Genomic DNA, 22,927 nt, shown 5'->3' on the forward strand with positions numbered 1-22,927 from the left:
AAATATCTCCCTTGTTCTTGGATAGGCAGAATTAATATGATCAAAATGACCATACTACCAAAAGCACTATACAGATTCAATGCAATCCCAATCAAAATCCCAATGGTATTCCTCATAAAAATAGAAAAAGCAGTCATGAAATTCATCTAGAAAAATAAGAGACCCAGAATAGACAAAGCAATCCTTAGCAAGAAGAGTGAATCAGGTGCCATCACTGTACCAGACCTTAAACTATACTAGAGAGCAATAGTCACAAAAACACCATGGTATTGGTAGACCAATGGTACAGAATAGAGGACACAGAGACTAACCCACATAATTACAGTTATCTTATGTTAGACAAAGGATCAAAAACACACATTGGAGTAAAGAGCCTCCTCAACAAATAGTGCTGGGAAAACTGAAAATCCATATGCAACAAAATAAAATTAAACCCCTATCTCTCACCATGCACAAAACTCAACTCAAAGTGGATCATGGATCTAGGAATTAAACCAGAGACACTGCACCTATTAAAAAAAAAAGTAGGCCCAAATCTCCATCATGTCGGATTAGGTCCCAACTTCCTTAATAGGACTCCTATAGCACAAGAATTAAAATCAAGAATCAATAAATGGGATGGATTCAAACTAAAAAGTTTCTTCTCAGCAAAAGAAACAACCAGTGAGGTGAATAGACAGCCTACTAATTGGGAGCAAATTTTTACCACTGGCACATCAGATGGAGCACTAATCTTTAGGGTATATAAAGAATTCAAAAAGATAAACACCAATCCCTTACCCCCCCAAAAATAACCCAATCAATAAATGAGCCAAGGAACTGAACAGACACTTCTCAGAAGGTGATATATAATCAATCAACAAATATATGAAAAGTGTTCAACATGTCTAGCAATTAGAGAAATGAAAATCAAAACTACTCTAAAATTTCATCTCACTCTAGTCAGGATGGCAGCTATTAAGAACACAAACAAACAACAATAAGTGTTGGTGAGGATGTAGGGGGAAAGGCACACTCATACATTGCTGGTGGGACAGCAAATTTGTGCAGCCAATATGGAAAGCAATATGGAGATTCCTTGGAAAACTGGGAATGGAACCACTTTTTGACATAGCTATCCCACTCCTTGATCTACACCCAAAGGACTTCAAAACAGCTTACTACAGGGACACAGCCACATCAATGTTTATAGCAGCACAATTCATAGTAGCTTAACTGTGGAACCAACCTAGATGCCCTTCAGTAGATGAATGGATAAAGAAAATGTGGTATATATACACAATGGAATATTACTCAGCAATAAAAGAGAATAAAGTCATGGCATTTGCAGGTAAGTGGATAAAGCTGGAGAATATAATGCTAAATGAAGTTAAACAATCCCCAAAAAACAAATGCCAAATAAGTTTTCTCTGATATAAGGAGGCTGATTCGTAGTGGCATTGGGAGGGGGAATATGGGAAGATTAGACAAACTCTAGAATGGGAAAAGGGGTGGGAGGGGAAAGGAGGAGGCATAGGGGTAAAAAAGATGGTGGAATGAGATGGATATCATTACCCTAAGTACATGTATAAAGACATGAATAGTATATACAACCAGAGACATAAAAATTGTGCTCTATATACACAATATGAATCGTAACATATTCTTCTATCATATATAACAAATTAGAATTTAAATAATGAACCCAAATACTATGTATTATTATAAGATTCTAATTTTTAAAATGAGGACATTCATTACATACTGATGTGTTTTGTTTACCAAAATACACTGTTAGATGAAAGCAGGGAGTTACAGAATATTGTAATCAGGAAGCTACAAATTGTGTAAACTGAATAACTAGCCAATGGGCTGGGTTAACAAGTGAAAAACATACTTCAGAATTTTTAATGATGTTATAATATTATATCTTTGAAAATAAAAAATTAAGAAAGAAAATGTAACCTTTCTTTTTTTTATTTTAGTTATAGGTGGACAGACTATCTTCACTTCATTTATTTATTTTATATGGTCCTGATGATCAAACCCAGTGCCCCACATGTGCTGGGCGAGTGCTCTACCACTGAGCCACAACTCTAGCCCATCTTCCTACTTCTAATATATCATTGTTGTTGTTTTTTTATATAAAAAAATGAATATGCATTGGGTTTCTTTGTTCCTCAATACTGTTATGTTAATATCCTGGGTTATATATTACATTCTCTAATTTTAGATGATTCTTGTATTTTCTGCATAAAGCTATTTTATTACCTTAACACACTGTTAGAATTTTATCTAGTCCCTTTTTACTTAGTATTTCTATGTTTATATCCTGAAGTTAGATAAAAAGTGAATCTATAGTTTAAAGTTGATAGTACTTTCTTGTGATATTTTAGAATTTGAAAGAAGAGATTGAGAGCATTTCTAATTTTTCTATGCATGACAAGAATTTTTTAAATGTAGGGGTTATCTGAATTTGATGATTTATTCAAACAAATCAGCACTAGATTCATCTGGTAAATCTTTCTTTCTTTTAAATGGTGCTGAGGATTAAACTCAGGACCTCACCCATGAACATGCTCTCAGGTGCTGAGCTATACCCTAGCCTATGCTGGTAAATATTTCTATTTAATTTTTTTATTGTTCATGTTCTTTCAAGATATTTTATTTTCTCAGGTAAATTTTGGTAATTTTTGTTCACTTTACCTAATATGATATTCTGTATTATATGTATTTTTTATTTTCATAAAATGAACACATTTTAAGGGCAGAGCTCAATAAATGTTTCTACACATATACAATCATGCAGCTAAAATCCATTATCAAGATAAACAATGTTCCCATCGTTCTAAAAAATCAATAGTCTTTCCAGCAAATAGGGGTTTGGTTTGACCAGCCTCTGAGGTAAAACCAAATTTTTGAACTTCTATCATCATAGATAATCTGAAGGCTTGCTATCATCGTAAAGGGAAGGGGAACACAAGCATTCAAAAAGGCTTTCTTTTAGGATTCCAGGTCCTTGAGTAGACTAACTCCCACCCTCAAGCATGGCCATTGGTTGTGCAGATTCACCTGGGTGCTATTAAACCTCAAAAGAGGCTGCGTTCTAGTGGTGGCCAGCATCTTGTGTTCAGGTTTTGGTGAACTTCCTAAGATCCTCTACTGTGCTCCCCTTCTTAAGCATTCCTCTAGTTTCTGCTGGTGGTATCTAAAATGTGTCTGAATTTATTAAAGACATGATTATCAATAGGAAGCATAAAAGGTGATACATGGAGTTAAAAGTTCTGGAGTATTTCAGTGCTCTGTCAGATTTGGTTTGATTGGTTGGTTTTGCCATTAGTGTGGCATCTAAAACAAACCATATCCCTACTCCTTCCTTCTTTGGACTTACTGCCAATGTAAAAGTGACTTTAAAGAAAATCCTCCTTTAGCTTAGTAAGACTCCTACCAAGTGAGACCAGGATTTGGAACCTACATCCTGCCAATCTGTGTCTGTGAGGGGGTGCTGGGGAGCTGGAGTGCTAACAGTTCTCTTAGTAATCACACCAAATAATGTCCTAGCCCATCTTCCTTTGAGTTTTCCACTTTTCTTGTACTCAGCTGGGGAATCAGTCAACTGACTTCTCTTTGGTGATGATACATGGACTTTTAAAGCATTGATTGACTTTTCTACTAGCTTTGTCCATCTTTTTTTTTCAATTTTTCAGAAGTTCTTCAAAGTTTTTCTGTCTCTGCATAGTGTTACACACCATTTTCCAAAGCTGTTATAGGCATTTTGGGGTTTTTTGGTGTTTGAATTGTTTTTTACTTCCAGGATTGGGATAAAGAAGAGGGGTAACTTTGTTGATTTAACTTATCAACTTCAACTTGAAAATTTGAAATGAATATATTTCAAAAACTAAATCTAAAAGGGCCCCAAAAGCAGATGCTTCATTAGGAGCAATTAGTTTGATGTATTCAAATCATTCCAGAAAATGCTTAGCTCTTGGTCCTTTTGAACTTGGGGTAGTAGATGAAATTGAATCTCATCTGATCAAAGCAGTTAAACAATGTGTAGAAAAAGTAGTATCAAAGAATTTTATCTATATTTATCATACTTTTAGAACCTTTAAGAACTTTCTAAAGGAAGATGACTTGATTCAAACCTTCATTTTCATCACCGAAAACTTAACAAAGGAGGCAGTTTCTTACTTTGTATCAAGGCTCATGTTGTCCTTGATTTTCACACCACAAAAGATTAAAGATAATACCACCAATTATAATATTTACAAAAAGCTCTTCCTGAGAATGATCTGCCACTGGTATTGTACTATATAAAGACTTTGAGAAATAGCTTTGATAATTTATACTCATCAACAGGAGAATGCGGGAGATTAAAGGTAGCAAGGGTGAATAGCCCCCTCATTTTTGCAAAACTTGTACAACCTTTTATTCACCTACTAAAGCCATTATTATGTAATAATAAAAAGGAGGTGTGCTGCCTATATGAACTCAGAGACAGAATAAAGACACAAGAAGCTATTTTCTCTCAAGAGAACTGTAGTGTCATAGATTAAAGGTGGACAGGCAGCCATCATTTAAAGCAGCTCACATCTCCAAAGGATATTTATTCACAAATTGATTAGGGTTGGAAATGAAAATGATTTAGTTGGTGGGAACATTACAGCAGCCCTTTAAAGTGTGATGGAAAAGATGAAAAGGAGACTCACTTACCCTTTCCCTTAGCATGCAGACAGAGATCAAAAAGACCAGTGTCCCATTGATAGACCTAATGAGACTGCGCTTCTATTTAGCTCTTCAGTTATTTCCAGTGACTCGGGAGGCATGTTCTGTCTGAAAAACCCTGGCTATCACATTGCTGGAGGGTGCCTCAGATTTCACAAATCTTTTCTGGGTGATTTGATTTTTTCCAAAATGTAATGGTAATTAGTGATACTGACTCAGACAGAACCCTTGATCCCCCCTCTAAAGACTGACTTTGTCTCCACTGCTACCCATTCCCAAAGCCTTAATGATATCTTCTACTTGTCACTTTCTCTCCCACCTCCCATCAAATCTACCAGCAAAGCTCCATCCTGAGTCTGACCATTTCTCTCCCCTTCCACTTATCCATCTGAAGTCCAACCAATCAACCTCCATTACTGTTAGCTGTCATGCATTCAGGAACTGAGAGCTCTGAACCAAACAGTTATCCAAGTCCAAACAATTAAATTAGTTAATGTGCTAATAAATTGAGGGCCAATGAGACCATTTGTTTCTGAATATAATTAAATGAAGTAATATATTCATGAACTAGTCAACCCCAGGAAAAATTGTCAGGACTTCTTTAAAGACTAAAATGACTATCTCCAAAATCAAATTTGTTTCTTTATACACCCAAAGAAACTGGAAGTTCCAATGTTTGTACTTATTTTAGATGCCAGGTTCATGGGGCAAAAACTCTCATCCATGAAGTAGCTCATTAAAATCACTTTTTTAATAATAAAATAAGCCTATGTGAGAAAGACAGTATTAGTTGACTCACTTTTAAAGATATGCCCACATTTACATCAGCATCTTTTGTGGGCTCCACAATTTCTAATACTTACACCATTCCTTTTTCCTCTGATATTAAGGAAAGGAAAAAATACCTCAGATGGGGCATAAACCTGTAATAGGAAAGAGTTGTTTCCTTGATGTAGATATAACCAAGATATATATTTACCTTTCTCAATCTTGGCACTGGGCAAAGGAAGTAAGGAAAAAAATCCCTGTGGATTTTAAAACAAAGTAGAGTTTAAGCTAATTTGTAGTCTGAATTCTCACTACTTGGTGTAATCCATGATCTCTGGTTGGCCATGCCCATGGATGATGGGCTGATGCTCTCTGGACAAGTTCTACTTTCTCTAGACTACAATGCTGTCCTCATTTCAGAGACATTAAATGTTGAAAGATGTGTGTTTTACGCTCAATGAAATTCTTCACCACCTTGTCGATTTCTAGCCCCACATACTGTTAGTGTGGGGTCCTCTCTGCTTGTTAACTATACAAAATTTAGTTGTGCAGTACCCCAAAAGTTAATAAGAGGTATTCAAATAAAGAAAAAAATTACAATAAAGATAAAACTAAGCAAAAGTCTCATCAGATCTTCTGAAGTTCTTAATAATTCCTTCATGAAAATATATAAATAGAAATAAAGATTAATTATACTGTTTAAGTCAGCATTTTTGCTGCTGTGACAAGATCTGATCAAAACAATTGCAGAGGAGAAAAAGTTTATTTAGGAGCTCCCGATTTCAGAGGTCTCAGTTCATGGACAGCAGGCTCCATTCCTTGGGGCTCAAGTTGAGGCTGAACATCATGGCAGAATGTGGCAGAGAGAAGTAGCTCACATGATCAGAAAGCAGAGAGAGACTCCACTTTCCAGATACAAAATATTTACCCCACAGCCATGCCCCCAATGAACCACATCCTCCAGCCACACTCGTCCTGCCTCCAATTACCACCCAGTTAATCCCATCAGGGATTAATTCACTGATTAGGTGAAGGCTATATAACCCAATCATTTTTCTGCCAAACCTTCTTGTATTGTCTCACACATGAGTTTTTGGGATACAACTCACATCTAAACCATTAACATATATTTAAAATAAAATATGTTAAAAACCACCAATGTTGTTACATCTGTGGGGGGAGATGCAGGTACAGAAATAATGAAGTGGGTTGCAAGATGAGCACCTAAGTAGGTACAAATTATTGTAGGAACTGTAGATTTGTGTTAGTGGATTCTCTGGTGCATATGAATGAATGAATAAATGAACGAATGAATGAAAGAACAGAAGCCATACATAAAATAATGATGAAACTTTATGATAAAAAACTATGGTTAATCCAATTAATTCAATCACAACATCCCAGAAAAGAAAACACAAACTTAAGTACACAAATTTAAAAATGCAAATAATCCTAATTGACCAAGAGTCCACGCTGGAAAATAGAACTTAAATGAAGGCATTTAATACAGGGAATTAGCTATAACGGTGATGGACTATCTAAGAGGCCAAATGATAGACAACTTAAAGATTAACAATGCCCATACCATCCTTAGGCTACAGGGTAAAAAGGGGTATATCTCTATCAGTGTAGTTATTATACTCATAAAAGGTATTTACTGAGATTGCAGTAAGTTTCCTAATGATATGGCAAATATATGCTGCAAGATATGGATTTTTTAAAAAACCAAATGGTTATCCATTGTCACGATATCAGACCCTTCTTTACCTGACTAATTTGAGAAGTTTCATTTACAATACATCAAATTCCACATAATTTAGGTCTACTTCTGGGTTTTCTGTTATGTTTAATCTGTCTGCCTATTTGTATGCTAATTCCACCACTTTATCTATTGATTGTGTTATTGAGTTCTATAGTTTCTTTATTCAACTTTTGTTTGGAAGATCTATCCACTGGTGAGAGAGGTGTGTTAAAATTACCCAAGATTATTGTGTTGTGGTCAATTTGACTCTTGAACTTGAGAAGAGTTTATTTGATGAATATAGCTGCACCATTGTTTGGGACATATATATTTATGATTGTTATGTCTTGTTGGTGTATGGTTCCCTTGAGCGTATGTAATGTCCATATTTATTCCTTTTGATTAACTTTGGCTTGAAGTCCACTTTATTTGATATGACTTGCTTCCGCAGTCCATGTGAGTGGCATGATTTTTCCCAACCTTTCACCTTCAGTTTGTGCATGTCTTTTCCCATGAGATGAGTCTCTTGGAAGTAGCATATTGTTGGGTCTTTTTTTTTATCCAAGGAGCTAGCCTATGTTTTTGATGGGTGAGTTTAGGCCATTAACATTCAGGGTTATTATTGAGACATGATTTGTATTCCCAACACTTTTGGTTTATTTTTTGTATTTAACTTGACTTGATTTCTCCTCTGATTAGAGTTTCCTTTAGTGTAATACCTCCCTCTGCTGATTTTCATCAGTGTTTTTCATTTCCTCTTCTTGGGATATTTTGCTGAGGATGTTCTGTTGTGCAGGCTTTCTAGTTGTAAATTCCTTTAACTTTTGTTTATCATGGAAGGTTTTTATTTCATCATCAAATCTAAAGCTTAGTTTTTTTTTATTGGTTGTTCACAACATTACAAAGCTCTTGACATATTATACTTCGAACAATAGTTTCAAGTGAGTTATGAACTCCCATTTTTACCCCAAATACAGATTGCAGAATCACATAGGTTACACATTCACATTTTTACATAATGCCATACTAGTGACTGATGTATTCTGCTACCTTTCCTATCCTCTACTATCCCCCTCCCCCCCATCTTCTCTTTCTATCCCATCTACTGTAATTCATTTCTCTCCTTATTTTTCTTCCAATTCCCCTCACAACCTCTTTTATGTAGTTTTTTATAACAATGAGGGTCTCTTTCCATTTCCATGCAATTCCACTTTTCTCTCTCTTTCCCTCCCATCTCGTGCCTCTGTTTAATGTCAATATTTTCTTCCTGCTCTTCCTCCTTACTCTATTCTTAGTTGCTCTCATTATATCAAAGAAGACATTTGGTATTTGTTTTTTAGGGATTGGCTAGCTTCACTGAGCATAATCTGCTCTAATGCCATCCATTTCCCAGCAAATTCCATGATTTTGTCATTTTTTAGTGCTGTGTAATACTCCATAGTGTATAAATGCCACATTTTTTTAATCTATTCATCCATTGAAGGGCATCTGGGTTGGTTCCACAGTCTAGCTATTGTGAATTGTGCTGCTATGAACATAGATGTGGCAGTATCCCTGTAGTACGTTCTTTTAAGGTCTTCAGGGAATAGACCAAGAAGGGCAATAACTGGGTCAAATGGTGGTTCCATTCCTAGCTTTCCCAGGAATCTCCATACTGCTTTCCAAATTGGCCGAACCAATTTGCAGTCCCACCAGCAATGTATAAGAGTACCCTTTTCCCCACATCCTCACCAGCACTTGTTATTATTTGACTTCATAATGGCTGCCAATCTTACTGGAGTGAGATGGTATCTTAGGGTGGTTTTGATTTGCATTTCTCTGACTGCTAGAGATGGTGAGCATTTTTTCATGTATCTGTTGATTGATTGTATGTCCTCCTCTGAGAAGTGTCTGTTCAGGTCCTTGGCCCATTTGTTGACTGGGTTATTTGTTGTCTTATTGTCTAATTTTTTGAGTTCTTTGTAAACTCTGGATATTAAAGCTCTATCTGAAGTGTGGGGGGTAAAAATTTGTTCCCATGTTGTAGGCTCCCGATTTACTTCTCTTATTGTTTCTCTTGCTGTGAAAAAACTTTTTAGTTTAAGTAAGTCCCATTTGTTGATTCTTGCTATTAACTCTTGTGCTATGGGTGTCCTGTTAAGGAATTTGGAGCCTAATCCCACAATATGTAGATCGTAGCCAACTTTTTCTTCTATCATACGCAGAGTCTCTGATTTGATATCAAGGTCCTTGATCCATTTTGAGCTAATTTTTGTGCATGGTGAGAGGAGGGGATTCAGTTTCATTTTGTTGCATATGGATTTCCAGTTTTCCCAACACCATTTGTTGAAAATGCTATCCTTCCTCCATTGCATGCTTTTAGCCCCTTTATCGAATATAAGATAGTGTAACTTTGTGGATTAGTCTCTGTATCCTCTATTCTGTACCATTGGTCTACCCGCCTGTTTTGGTACCAGTACCATGCTGTTTTTGTTACTATTGCTCTGTAGTATAGTTTGAAATCTGGTATTGCTATACCACCTGATTCACACTTCCTGCTTAGAATTGCTTTTGCTATTCTGGGTCTTTTATTTTTCCATATGAATTTCATGATTGCTTTATCTATTTCTACAAGCAATGCCATTGGAATTTTGATTGGCATTGCATTAAACCTATAGAGGACTTTTGGTAATATCACCATTTTTATGATGTTAGTTCTGCCTATCCATGAACAGGGTATATCTTTCCATCTTCTAAGATCTTCTTCTACTTCTCTTTTTAGGGATCTGTAGTTTTCATTGTATAAATCTTTCACCTCTTTTGTTAGGTTGATTCCCAAGTATTTTATTTTTTTTGAGGATATTGTGAATGGAGTGGTTTTCCTTATTTCCATTTCAGAGGTTTTGTTGCTGATATACAGAAATGCCTTTGATTTGTGCGTGTTGATTTTATATCCTGCCACTTTGCTGAATTCATTTATTAGTTCTAGTAGTTTTTTTGTAGACCATTTTGGGTCTTCTAGGTATAGAATCATGTCATCTGCAAATAGTGATAATTTAAGTTCTTCCTTTCCAATTTTTATGCCTTTAATTTCTTTCGTTTGTCTAATTGCTCTGGCCAGTGTTTCGAGAACTATATTGAATAGAAGTGGTGATAGAGGGCATCCCTGTCTTGTTCCTGATTTTAAGGGGAATGCCTTCAATTTTTCTCCATTCAGAATGATGCTAGCCTGGGGCTTAGCGTAAATAGCTTTTACAATATCAAGGTAAGTTCCTGTTATCCCTAGTTTTTCTAATGTTTTGAACATAAAGGGATGCTGTACTTTGTCGAATGCTTTTTCTGCGTCTATCAAGATGATCATATGGTTCTTATCTTTAAGCCTATTGATATGGTGAATTACATTTATTGATTTCCGTATATTGAACCATCCCTGCATCCCAGGGATGAATCCTACTTGATCATGGTGCACAATTTTTTTGATGTGTCTTTGTATCCGATTCGCCAGAATTTTATTGAGGATTTTTGCATCTAGGTTCATCAGAGATATTGGTCTGTAGTTTTCTTTCTTTGCTGTGTCTTTGTCTGGTTTCGGAATCAATGTGATGTTGGCCTCATAGAATGAATTTGGAAGGACTCCCTCTTTTTCTATTTCCTGGAATAACTTGAAAAGTATTGGTATTAATTCTTCTTTAAAGGTTTTGTAAAACTCCGCTGTATACCCATCTGGTCCTGGGCTTTTCTTGGTTGGTAGTCTTTTGATTACTTCTTCAATTTCATCCATTGATATTGGTCTATTCAAATCGTGTGTGTCTTCCTGACTCAGTCTGGGCAAATCATATGTCTTAAGAAATTTATTGATGTCTTCACTATCTTCTATTTTATTGGAATATAGGTTTTCAAAATAGTTTCTAATTGTCTTCTGTATTTCTGTGGCGTCTGTTGTGATATTGCCTTTTTCATCCCTTATGTTAGTAATTTGAGTTCTCTCTCTTCTTCTCTTCGTTAGCATGGCTAAAGGTTTGTCAATCTTGTTTATTTTTTCAAAGAACCAACTTTTAGTTTTGTTAATTTTTTCGATAGTTTCTTTTGTTTCAATTTCATTGATTTCCACTCTGATTTTAATTATTTCTTGCTTTCTGCTGCATTTGCTATTGTTTTGCTCTTCCTTTTCTAGGGCTTTGAGATGAAGTGTGAGCTCATTTATTTGTTGGTTTTTCCTTTTTGTGAGGAATGACCTCCAGGCGATGAATTTCCCTCTTAAAACTGCTTTCATTGTGTCCCATAGATTCCGATAGGTTGTGTCTGCATTTTCATTTATCTCCAAGAATTTTTTTATTTCCTCCTTTATGTCTTCTGTAACCCTTTGATCATTCAGTAACATATTGTTCATTTTCCATGTGATATTGGATTTTCCCTTCCTTCTTTTATCATTAATTTCCAGTTTCAATCCATTATGATCAGATAAAATGCATGGTATAATCTCTACCCCTTTATATTTATTGAGGGTTGCCCTATGGCATAATATATGGTCTATTTTTGAGAAGGATCCATGTGCTGCTGAGAAAAAAGTATATCCATTCGATGATGGTTGGTATATTCTATATATGTCAGTTAAGTCTAGGTTATTGATTGTGGTATTGAGGTCTATAGTTTCTTTATTCAACTTTTGCTTGGAGGATCTGTCCAATGGTGAGAGAGGTGTGTTGAAGTCACCCATAATTATTGTGTTGTGGTCTATTTGATTCTTGAACTTGAGGAGAATTTGTTTTATAAACTTCGCCATTATTTGGTGCATAAATATTGATAATTGTTAGGTCTTGTTGTTTAATGGTTCCTTTTAACAGTATATAATGTCCTTCCTTATCCCTTTGGATTAACTTAGTCTTGAAGTCAATTTTATTCGATATGAGGATGGCCACCCCTGCTTGCTTGCGAGGAGCGTGTGCGTGGTATATTTTTTCCCAACCTTTCACCTTTAGCCTGTGTATGTCTTTTCCAGTCAGGTGAGTCTCCTGGAGACAGCATATTGTTGGATTTGTTTTTTTGATCCATGTTACCAGCCTATGTCGCTTTATTGGAGTTTTTAAACCATTAATGTTTAGAGTTACTATTGATATATGGTTTGTACTTCCAGCCATATTTGATTATTTATCTCGTTTTTTTTTTAATTGCGTTTGTTTCACCATGATTAGTTTTCCCCCCTCCGTCTGTCTTTACTGAGGTACTTCCCACTGTTGGCTTTGGTTATTGTTTTCCGTTTCTTCCTCGTGAAGTGTTTTGCTCAAGATGCTTTGCAACGCTGGTTTTCTGGCTGCAAATTCTTTTAGTTTTTGTTTATCGTGAAAGATTTTTATTTCGTTGTCGTATCTGAAGCTTACTTTTGCTGGGTACAGAATTCTTGGTTGGCATCCATTGTCTTTCAGTGTTTGAAATACGTTATTCCAGGATCTTCTCGCTTTCAGCGTCTGAGTTGAGAAGTCCGTTGTTAACCTTATTGGTTTACCCCTGAATGTAATCTTTCTCTTTTCTCTTGTAGCTTTTAATATTTTCTCTTTGTTCTGTATATTGGATATCTTCATAACAATGTGTCTTGGCGTTGGTCTACTGTGATTTTGTATGTTCGGTGTCCTGTATGCATCTACAATTTGAATATCTGTTTCCTTTTTTAATTCTGGAAAGTTTTCTGTGATTATTTCATCTAGTAGATTACTCATTCCCCTTGTTTGAATCTCTATCCCTTCCTCTATCCCAATGACTCTTAAATTTGGTTTTTTTATATTATCACATATCTCTTGTATGCTTCTCTCATGATTTTTAACCAGCCTATCTGAGATGGCTAGCCTCTTTTCCAGATGATATATTTTGTCTTCATTATCTGATGTTCTAGCTTCTACTTGCTCCACTCTATTAATGATACTCTCATTTGAGTTTTTAATTTGGTTTATAGTTTCCTTCATTTCTAAGATTATGGTTTGATTCTTTTTTATAGTCTCTATCTCCTGATAAAGATGCTTAACTTCTTCCTTTATCTGTTTGTGTAATACATTCTCAATGTGTTCTTTCGCTGCTTGAATTTGCTGTCTTGTATCCTCTTTAAGGTTCCGTTCCATCTGTCTCAGGTGTTCCATGAGTTCTTTATATGACCATTTTTCTGGTGGTTCTATATCCTCCTGAATATTTAGGCTGCCCTGCATTGTTTGCACTCCTTTTCTTCCTTGCTTTTTCATGCTGTTCATATTGTTTCTTGTTCTGTTTGACTGCTGAGTTACTGTTTACTCCTATAAATATATTTGAAGCTTGGGAGGAAAGGTATTAGAAGGGATGGGTAGAAGTCACTAAAGAGAATAAGAGTAAGCAGGTAGAATTCAAGGAAGGGGGAATAAGAAAATTAAAAAGAGATGTAAAGACAGGAGAAAAGAAGGATAGAAAAGAATAGAAGATTAAAAGGGATTTAAAGAAAAATAATAATAGTAGAAATGGAAAATGAGATTTAAAAAATAGAATAAAATAAAATAAGATGGATTAAAAAACATTTAAAAAGACAGTAAAAAAAAAAATTTTATAAATGCAGTCCTAGAGTTCGATTAACTGCTCTTCCAGTGGGTGGAGCTATGCCCACCGGGCCAAGTTTCTCCTCTCAGTAGGCGGGAGTCAATCACTGTGCAGCAGTACTTCCTCCCGGATTGGGCGGGTCCCCCTTCCTGCTGTTCGCTGTGTGGGCGGGGCCTTTTGCAGAGCTGGTTAGGGGTCGTTTGCAGCACTGGGTTGGCAGGTGGAGGGTGGTCGTCTGCAGCTCCAAACCGCCAGAGGAGGTTCACAGAGTCAGGCCCTCGGGGCCGGGCAGGCAGTGTCTGCTCCCCCACTCACTGCAAGGGTGTAGGCAGCGGCCGCTTGGCGGTAGCCAGTGGCGGTTCACAGAGCTGGTCTGCGGGGGCCCAAGCAGCCAAGCAGGCAGCGCCGGCTCCCAAGTTCACTGCACCGTGTGAGCAGCGGCTGGTTGAGGTTCACCAAGCCAGCCCAGGGGAGGGAGGGGGGACAGGCAGACAGCCAGCAACTGCTCCCAAGTTCGATGTTACGTGTGGGCGGTTCACAAAGCCGGGCTGCGGGGACCCAGGCAGGCCGCTCCTGCTCCTAAACTCGCTGCCACGTGTGGGCGGCGGTCGGCTTGGGTTCACAGGGCCCGCCCGCGGGGGTCCAAGCGGGCAGCAATGGTTCCCAAGAACAATGCAGCGTGTGGCCTGCGCCAGCTGCGATTCAGAGAGCCAGCTCGCGGGACCCGGGCAGGTGGCTCCTGCTCCTAAACTCGGTGCCGCTCATGGGCGGCGGTGGGCTTGGGTTCACAGAGCCCGCCCGCGGGGGTCCAGGCGGTTAGTGTCCGCTCCTATGCTCACTGCAATGTGTAGGCAGCGGCCATTCGGTGGCCCCCGGCGGGACTGTGCCCCTGCTCTGGGTTGCCGAGATTCAGTATTTTGTGACAATCTAACACCTCCTATTAAACTTACTAGTTCCAGGAAGATCTCCTTTCAGAGTAAATTTGCTTGAAGTTTCCCAGCAGGACGCATGTGGGTGTATTAATGAGTCTCTCTGATCCCCTTACCACGGAGGCATTGTATGTGCTGCCTCTTCGCTGGCAGCCATGTTCTTTCTCCTAAAGCTTAGTTTTGCTGCTTATAAGATCCTTGGTTGGTATCCATTGTCTTTCAGAGTTTGGTATATGTTGTTCCACAATCTCCTGGCTTTGAGTGTCTTGGGTTGAAAAATCTGCTGAGATACAAATTGGTTTCCACATATGTGATCTGATTCCTCTCTCTTGCAGCTTTTAAGATTCTATCCTTATTCTGTATGCTAGGCATTTTCATTATAATGTGCCTTGGTGTAGATCTGTTGTAATTTTGTACATTTGGTGTCCTGTAAGCCTCTCGTATTTGGTTTTCCAATTTGTTCTTCATGCTTGGGAAATTTTCTGATATTATCTCATTGAAGAGATTGTGCATTCCTTTGGTTTGAAACTCTGTGCCTTCCTCTATCCCAATAACCCTTATATTTTGTCTTTTGATGCTGTCCCATAATTCTTGGATGTTCTGTTCATGGTTTCTAACTTTCTTCACTGTGTGATCAACTTTCTTTTCCTGATTAAAGACTTTGTCTTCATTATCTGACATTCTTTCTTCCAAGTAATCTAGTCTGTTGGTTATGATTTCTATTGAGTTTTTTATTTGATTTATTGTATCCTTCATTTCAAGTATTTCTGCCTGTTTTTTTTTTCAGAGTCTCTATCTCTCTCTTGAAGTAATCTTTTGCTACCTGTATTTTCTATCTTATCTCATTGTTGGAGTGATCAATTTTTGCCTGTATTTGCTCATTTAGGTCATTCTTTAATTCACAAATCATTTTAATTATGAGCCTTCTGAATTCCTTCTCTGACATTCCATCAATTTTGCTGTCCATGGGTTTTGTTGTTATAATGTACTGGTTTGTTTGGGGGTACTTTTCTCCCTTGTTTTTTCATGTTTTCTATGTGTCTTCCTTTCTTGCAGTGTGGACCTGAGATATTAAAGTTTCTTCCCTATATTCTTGTAGTACCCATGTGGACTGTCTCACCTTGATGTTGGGTTTCCAGACCCTGCTGGTATCCCTCAACATATGCCAGTGCATCCTGGATCTGGGTCCTGCACCAGTTGGTGTGGGTGGATCTGGACCACTGGGCTTGACCTCCTTCAGTAGTCTGCTGGTCATAAGGGATAGTCCTGCACCAGAGGCTAGGCTCTGATGTATGTCTGCCCAGCTGGTGGAGGGGTGGGCCAGGCCTATTGTGAGCCAGGGTCCCCAGCAGGCTGGTGTGGGCAGTCTGGGCTGGATCATGGCTCCGGTGGTAGTCTGCAGATGGAAAGGGGCAATCTTACTCCAGATGCTAAGCTTTGGTGGGCAACTGCCCCCGCCGGAGGTGGAGTGAACCAGGCCTACTGTGAACCTGGGTCCCACATAGGCCAGTGTGGATAGTTCTGGGCCACCAGGCTTGACCTCCCAGGGTAATCTACTGGTGGGAAGGGGCAGTCCTGCACCAGAGGCTAGGCACCCACCAGGGGAAGGGTGGACAGAGCCAACTGTGAGCCTGGGTCCCCAGCAGGCTGGTGTGGGTGGTCTCCACTTCAAGCATTTTTGAAAAAAAAAAAACTTAGAAGTTTGTCCTTACGCTCTAAATACTGAGACTTTATGGCTTGCTGATTTTTAATTCTGGTTACTGTGTCAAGGTCAATGTGTAACAGGGGTAAAGGTTCTTTTGTTAATAACAGTGGATGTCATTCATATTTCTAGTAGTCTTTATCATTTAGGACTTGTATGTGCTTCTCTTCTGTTCATACTTGATTAGATCTTCATTCTTTTTGCCTCACATGATTGCTGATGAAGCACTCACCCAAGGAAACAGGAAAAGAGTGGACTCATCCATTTCCTTGTTCACTTATGCTTCCATTGTTAATAATATCTTCAACCATAACTTCCTATTTAATTAAAATCATATAATATTATCTTTACATTTACTTAACTGGGCATTCACTCAATGCAGTATTCTGTAATAGCTTAAAAGTACTGAGGGAGAATTTTCTCTCTATTTCCTACTTTTTTCCATCAGGCTAGTTTGCAAATGACAGGAGACTGATCAAGTGAAGGCACCATGTCAACACAGAACCTTTCTTTGTGTGCACTCCACTAACACAATACAGGTTTGGGGAGGAAAGTAGGACTCAAAGGCAGGGATTCCAGTCTGATTCAAAATGAGACAGTGCTATGATGAGACTATTGCTTAATGATACCAATGTGTATAATTCTGGGGATCAAGAAACCCCCAAAAGTCTGGGCATTTATGTAAAAGAATAAAAAGTAGGAACTCATAGATATTTGCACTCAAGTTCACAATAGCATTGTTCAAAATAGGCAGAGTGTAGAAGCAATCCAATACCCATCTATCAAAGAATGGATAAATAAAATGTGCCATAGATATGTGCAAGGAAAAACTATTCAGTCTTGAAATTTTGCAGTATGCAACAACGTGGATGATTAGTGAAATGAATCAGTCACTAAAGAAACAATACTAGGGGCTGGGGTTGTGGCTCAGGGGTAGAGAACTCACCTAGCATGTGTGAGGCCCTGGGTTTGATCCTCAGCACCACATATAAATTAATAAATAAAATAAAGGTGTTGTGTCCAACTACCACTAAAAAAATAAATATTAAAAAAAACAATATTGTATGACCTCAATTATATTAGGTACCTAGCATAGTCCATTTCATAGAAACAGAAAATGTAATGATGGGGGAGAAGGGAAGTTAGTGTTTAATGGGGACTAAGTTTCAACTGGGGAAGAAGAGAAAGTCTGAGAAGAGGATGGTGACAATAATACAACAATGTGAGTTTACTTTATGCTACTGAAGTGTATTCTTAAAAATTGCTAAGTAGGTAATTTTTATTGGTGCATTACAATCATACATAATAGTGAGGCTCATTATACCATATTCATATGTGCACATAACATAATTTAGTAGATCTCATTCCCCTCTACCTTCCCTTTTCTCCTCTCCTCCCTCTCCCATCCATTTACTCAATCCTACTGATCTCCCTTCTATTGTAATGTTGTTATTTTAATTAATGCATTAAAATTTCATATAAAATTGGGATTTATTATGACTTAACTTGCACATGAACATAGCACAATTTGGTAATTTTGTTCCTCAGTACTTCTCCATTCCTTCCCCTTCTCCCTTCCTCTGGATCCCCTTCCTCTTCTCTTGGTCTCCTATGTCATTGAACCGTATACTTAAAAATGGTCAAATAGGTAAATTTTATGCTATGCATATTTTACAATAAAATATTTACCAAAACTGTTGGGCAGGGTGAGGGAGAGTCACTGAAAGAGCAGTTAAGTCATGATCACTGAACGGCTGGGAACATGGCACAGCCTACATGAAAGATATTTAAGGTTACAAAATCCTTTCCTAGGAGGAAAAAATAAACCAAAAGATGCTATTTATGACTTCATTAAAATGGCATTGCGTAGGCTGAGTGTTTCATAGAGACTTCAAGTCACTCAGGTTGGACAAGCTTTTAGTTTGATAACCTGGCTCTGCTCTCCTGTCTCATCAGTACCTAATGTCAAACACATAGAGGGTCAGAAATTTTCTTTTGGTTAAAACTGTTTAAAAGGTTGTAAATTCCTAAGGGACCTACATACAGGTTAGGCATAAATATGTTTATGCCTCCTATGGGACTCTAAGCTTCTCAAAACAGGTTATATCTTATTTGTCTCTAGCCCTCAATACTGTGTCCCTATATATGACATGAAGAAAAATTTTAAATGATGCTTGGGAAACAAAAAGCAATTGAACCAAATTGCCTTTGGTAAGAAATGTGGAAAAAAATGAGGCATCAGGGCTGGCTGACTCTATGTAGTTCTACAAAAGCACAAACCCAATATGAGCAACCCTGCTTGTTTTTTTTTTAACCTCTTATCATAAAAATTTCCAAACATCATGGATGCAGAGTACCCATCACCTAGCTCCAACAAAGTATAAATGTTTTGTCCGTTTTATTCCTTAGCTGTCACCCTCATTTATAAATATTTCCTGGAATTAAAAAAAATCCTACATATGTTATAATTTCACCCATATATACTAAATATTTCTAAAAGATAATGATAGTTTTCAAAGCATGGCTTGTTTTTTAAAGAAAAAACTGGTTGAGTTCAGGAAAATATAATAAGAAAAACAGGTAAAATTGTTCATCTGAAATCAGCCATAAGGTTTTGTAACCATTCAAATCAAGCAGACAACAAGATTGAGTGAGTCTAACAAAGAGAGGGTAGTAAACTAAACCCAAGTAGCTTCTGGGAGTAATTGAACCAAATTCTGGGTTATGGTTCCCAACCATGGGCCCTCAGAAGCATGGTTCTCTCAGTAACTACAAGATACCATAGCTTTTCATGGGCAAATGCTTTAACCAAATGCATAAGGCTCATCTGAAAAACAAGAGTGCTGATTTATTGTCTTAGCAAGGAATACTTCTAGGTATTCCTTGGTAGAAGACTCATGTTGGCAAGAAGAACACATCCTCTCCTTGAGGCAAGATTGGCTGGGGAACCAGTTAATGGAAGGCTACCAGGGGGACTCATAAGATAGTTATAAGACTGATCAAATAACCTCTCCCTGGTCAGATGTCAAAAATTCCTTGAGCTAACTAAAATAAAGATGGAGGGTATTTATAAGGAAGCAGAGCATCCCTAGGGCAGATATTATGGCTTAGCTTTATAAAGAATGATACCGAAATCCAGAAAACCGCAGGCTCTCCATCCCTGCCCCATCATCCAATCATCCATCCATATCTCTCCTTGTCTCTCTCTCCCTGGATTCCTCCTCTCTCCCCTAGTATCTCTGCTTCTTATTCCATTTCCTCTCATCACATTTGTCTTTCTCTCTGCTGACTTGTTTAAGAATGCCATAATCAAACACAGTCACCTCACAGCAGCTGAATTTTGTGTCCTCAATTGTAGTCAGTTGAGACTCTCTAGAATCACCATCCAAATTTTTAGAAGCCAAAATTCCAAAACTTAGGTTTGAGGCCCAATCCTTGTGTAATCAACTTCAGCCAACTCCAGGCTTCTGGATGGGTGAGACAGATTCTCAGAGGAGCGGCCTTGGCAGTAGAAAAACATTCTGATTCTTCCTCCAAGGCTGGGACTGGCAGGAGAACACCAACATTTGTTTCTTTAGTATTCCACTTTTTCTCCAAATTTATAGCATCTACCTGATTGACATATATGTTGATCACTAATTGGTGAGCACATAAAATCAAGTTATAGTTGATTCTGCTCACCTCAGAGCCTTCTCCTCTATATGGTCATCTTTGTTCTTGTTCATTGTGTGTTAGCTTTACAATGGAACCTTCAGCCAGTAATATTTTCCTCTTTCAAGTTCATATAGAACCAACTATAGAACCAAGTCTTGAACATTCCCTTTTCCCAAATTAGTTTGTTGAATATAGAAAACCTAAGGAGAGGTCAGAGTTTTGAAGCCAAAAAGTGTCACAAAATGATTAAGAAATACAAATACAGTTAACCTGAAAATTTCAGAAAAGAGTATTAGACATGTCATCCATATAATCTCTTGAAGGAAAAAGAATTGAGAAAAAAAGAGAAAACTGAAAATGGAAAACACACTTTAAATAATTCTGATAACCCATATGCTATCTTGGTTCCACATTCATGTATGTGATATATAGAAATAGATACGGAGACCATGTCAGAACTGGAGGTAGTGATGGGTGCAGACATCTTGCAGCTGAGGTTTACAGAAGAGTTGGAGCTGCCGTGTTTGGGATCCTTTACAGTATCTAGATCACTCCACTCAGGGTAACTTAACAACCACAACAGCTAAATTTCATGGTAGAGGAACTTGCAAATTCAGAAAGAGCTAAAAATCCACCAAAATTCCTGCCTTCTTTTTCTGTATTGTATCAGAACCAACAGACCCATACCCTTGTTCAAGTTAAAAAATAGAAAGTATTTTTTCCCTCCTTGTCAGAGAATTAAATTGTAGCTAAAAGTGTTTAATGCTACTTCAGCCTAAAATGGGGGAGGGGGAGAAAACTATTTTGTCTATAGACAAATAGAGAAGACAGGAAGAGACTTTAAGATTTTGGAGCATTAAAAGTGATGCAAAGCCCATTTAATGGACACCCCCAGAGCTTTTTTTTTTCTCCCAAGCACCGCAATTGATTGCCAAGAGATTATGATGCCATTAAAATTCACTCTGCCCATAAACTAATGCTGCGGAAAATGCTGACGTTTATAGCAGTTCCTACAAGGGACATATTTCAGTGTGAAAGTAAGTCCTAATGTGAGAACTTTATCTCAGTAAAGCAACATCTAGGAAGGGGGAAGGAGGAGGAGGACGAGAGGCTGTCCGGGAGTGCTGTGAGTTTTATTTCTCTCAATAATGGGTGTATGGATGCTAAATTTCAAAGACTTTTTAAAATAAATCTATTGGCCTTTGACAAAATCAATCCAAACCCCATAAACCAAGAAGTCATCCACTTGATATTAATGAGCCCACATTTGCATTTATTTGTCTCTTACACTAGACAAACCATTAATTTCGTGTTTATGCTTCCTTTGAAGTCTGAATGCTCATAGATAGATGGCCTCATCGAATCTCCTGCTGCTACATTAATATTTCGCTATAAATGATAAATTTTATCATTTTCCACAACACCCCTTTTTACTTTAAGAAAGCTGTGAAAATACAAGCAATAAGTCTTAAGGTCTGAAAGCACAGATTTTTTTTTTAATACTCTTCAGCAGGGTTCATTAAAATCATGTTATCTTTAACATCAGGGCACCTTTGATGGCCTCTAGAAGTTGAAACCAAAATGATGTATAACTCATCAACTAATCAATGTTTCTTGAATAAAGGATGGTTGGTATGGCTACAGCCAGCCCTCAGGTCTATTCTTGACCCAACGCTCAATTTCTAAATTTTTTCTAGAATTTATCTAATAATATGTTAGCTTCAAATATGAGACTAATTCTTTGGTTTTAAAAGGGGATATATTTGGAAAGGTTTGAGGTAGAAACGTTTATCACCAGCAGGATGTTCTCACTTGGTAGGGTTCAGGATGGCAAAGCACCAGGTAGAAGGGTCAAGGGTGTCTAAGTGAAATGGATTGAGGCTATGTGATATACAATGTATTATGCCACAGAGATGGCCACAGAACATTCTATTACTCTGTCTGATGATGATGATGGATGAATACTTACTCCCTTCCTGTATATCAGACATGAGCTCTGAACTCTGCAGCCATCTTCTCAACAATCCTAGGAGACAGTTGCTTCTGTTCTTCTCAGCTTATGGTTGAGGGAAATGAAGCCCAAAGCAGTAAATACTTTGTCAAAGGTGTAACTACTAAGTGCTGTCCCATCAAATCCACCAGGATCTCCTAGAAGTGCCTGCAACCTTTTGTTATATGCATACCAATTCTTTTAGTTCTGCTTCCATCATAGAGGTTAGGAGGAGACCCAAGCCAAGAATTTCCAGGCAATTGACTTTGGTAACAATCACCTGGAGTCAGCTTGGAAGCATGGAAGAAGTAGAACATCTCTATAATGTCCATCTACAAAAAAAAAAATTATCTCTCTCTCTCTCTCTCTCTCTCTCTCTCTCTCTCTCTCTCTCTCTCTCTCTCTCTAAGATACTTTCTTGGCACATTCTCTCTCTTCTCTTGTTACTCAAATAGCCTCTTTTCTGCTGCAGACAGCTCCAAAAATGATCTCACCACAGATCCCTTAACCTCACCTCCACCACCATGATGTATTTACTTTTTGCTCATGTAGTTTTTGCTACAATTCATGTTTTGTGTTGATGTTTCATTAAAATTAATGTTTAGCTTTCTATAGATCATTTAAATATGCATTCATAACCAGTTATATTTTTTCAGATTAATATTACATGTTCCTTTTGGAAGAAGATGGACAGGAATCTCTTTGATCAGAGAACTCATGTTCAAACTGATTCCATAAAAAAAGTCTACAGCTGGGGCTGGGGATGTGGCTCAAGTGGTAGCGCGCTCGCCTGGCGTGCGTGCAGCCCAGGTTCGATCCTCAGCACCACATACCAACAAAGATGTTGTGTCTGCAGAGAACTAAAAAATAAATATTAAAAAAAAAATTCTCTCTCTCTCTCTCTCTCT

Source organism: Ictidomys tridecemlineatus, chromosome 3 (genome assembly GCF_052094955.1).
Source record: "Ictidomys tridecemlineatus isolate mIctTri1 chromosome 3, mIctTri1.hap1, whole genome shotgun sequence".
In the NCBI taxonomy this organism is placed as follows: Eukaryota; Metazoa; Chordata; class Mammalia; order Rodentia; family Sciuridae; genus Ictidomys; species Ictidomys tridecemlineatus.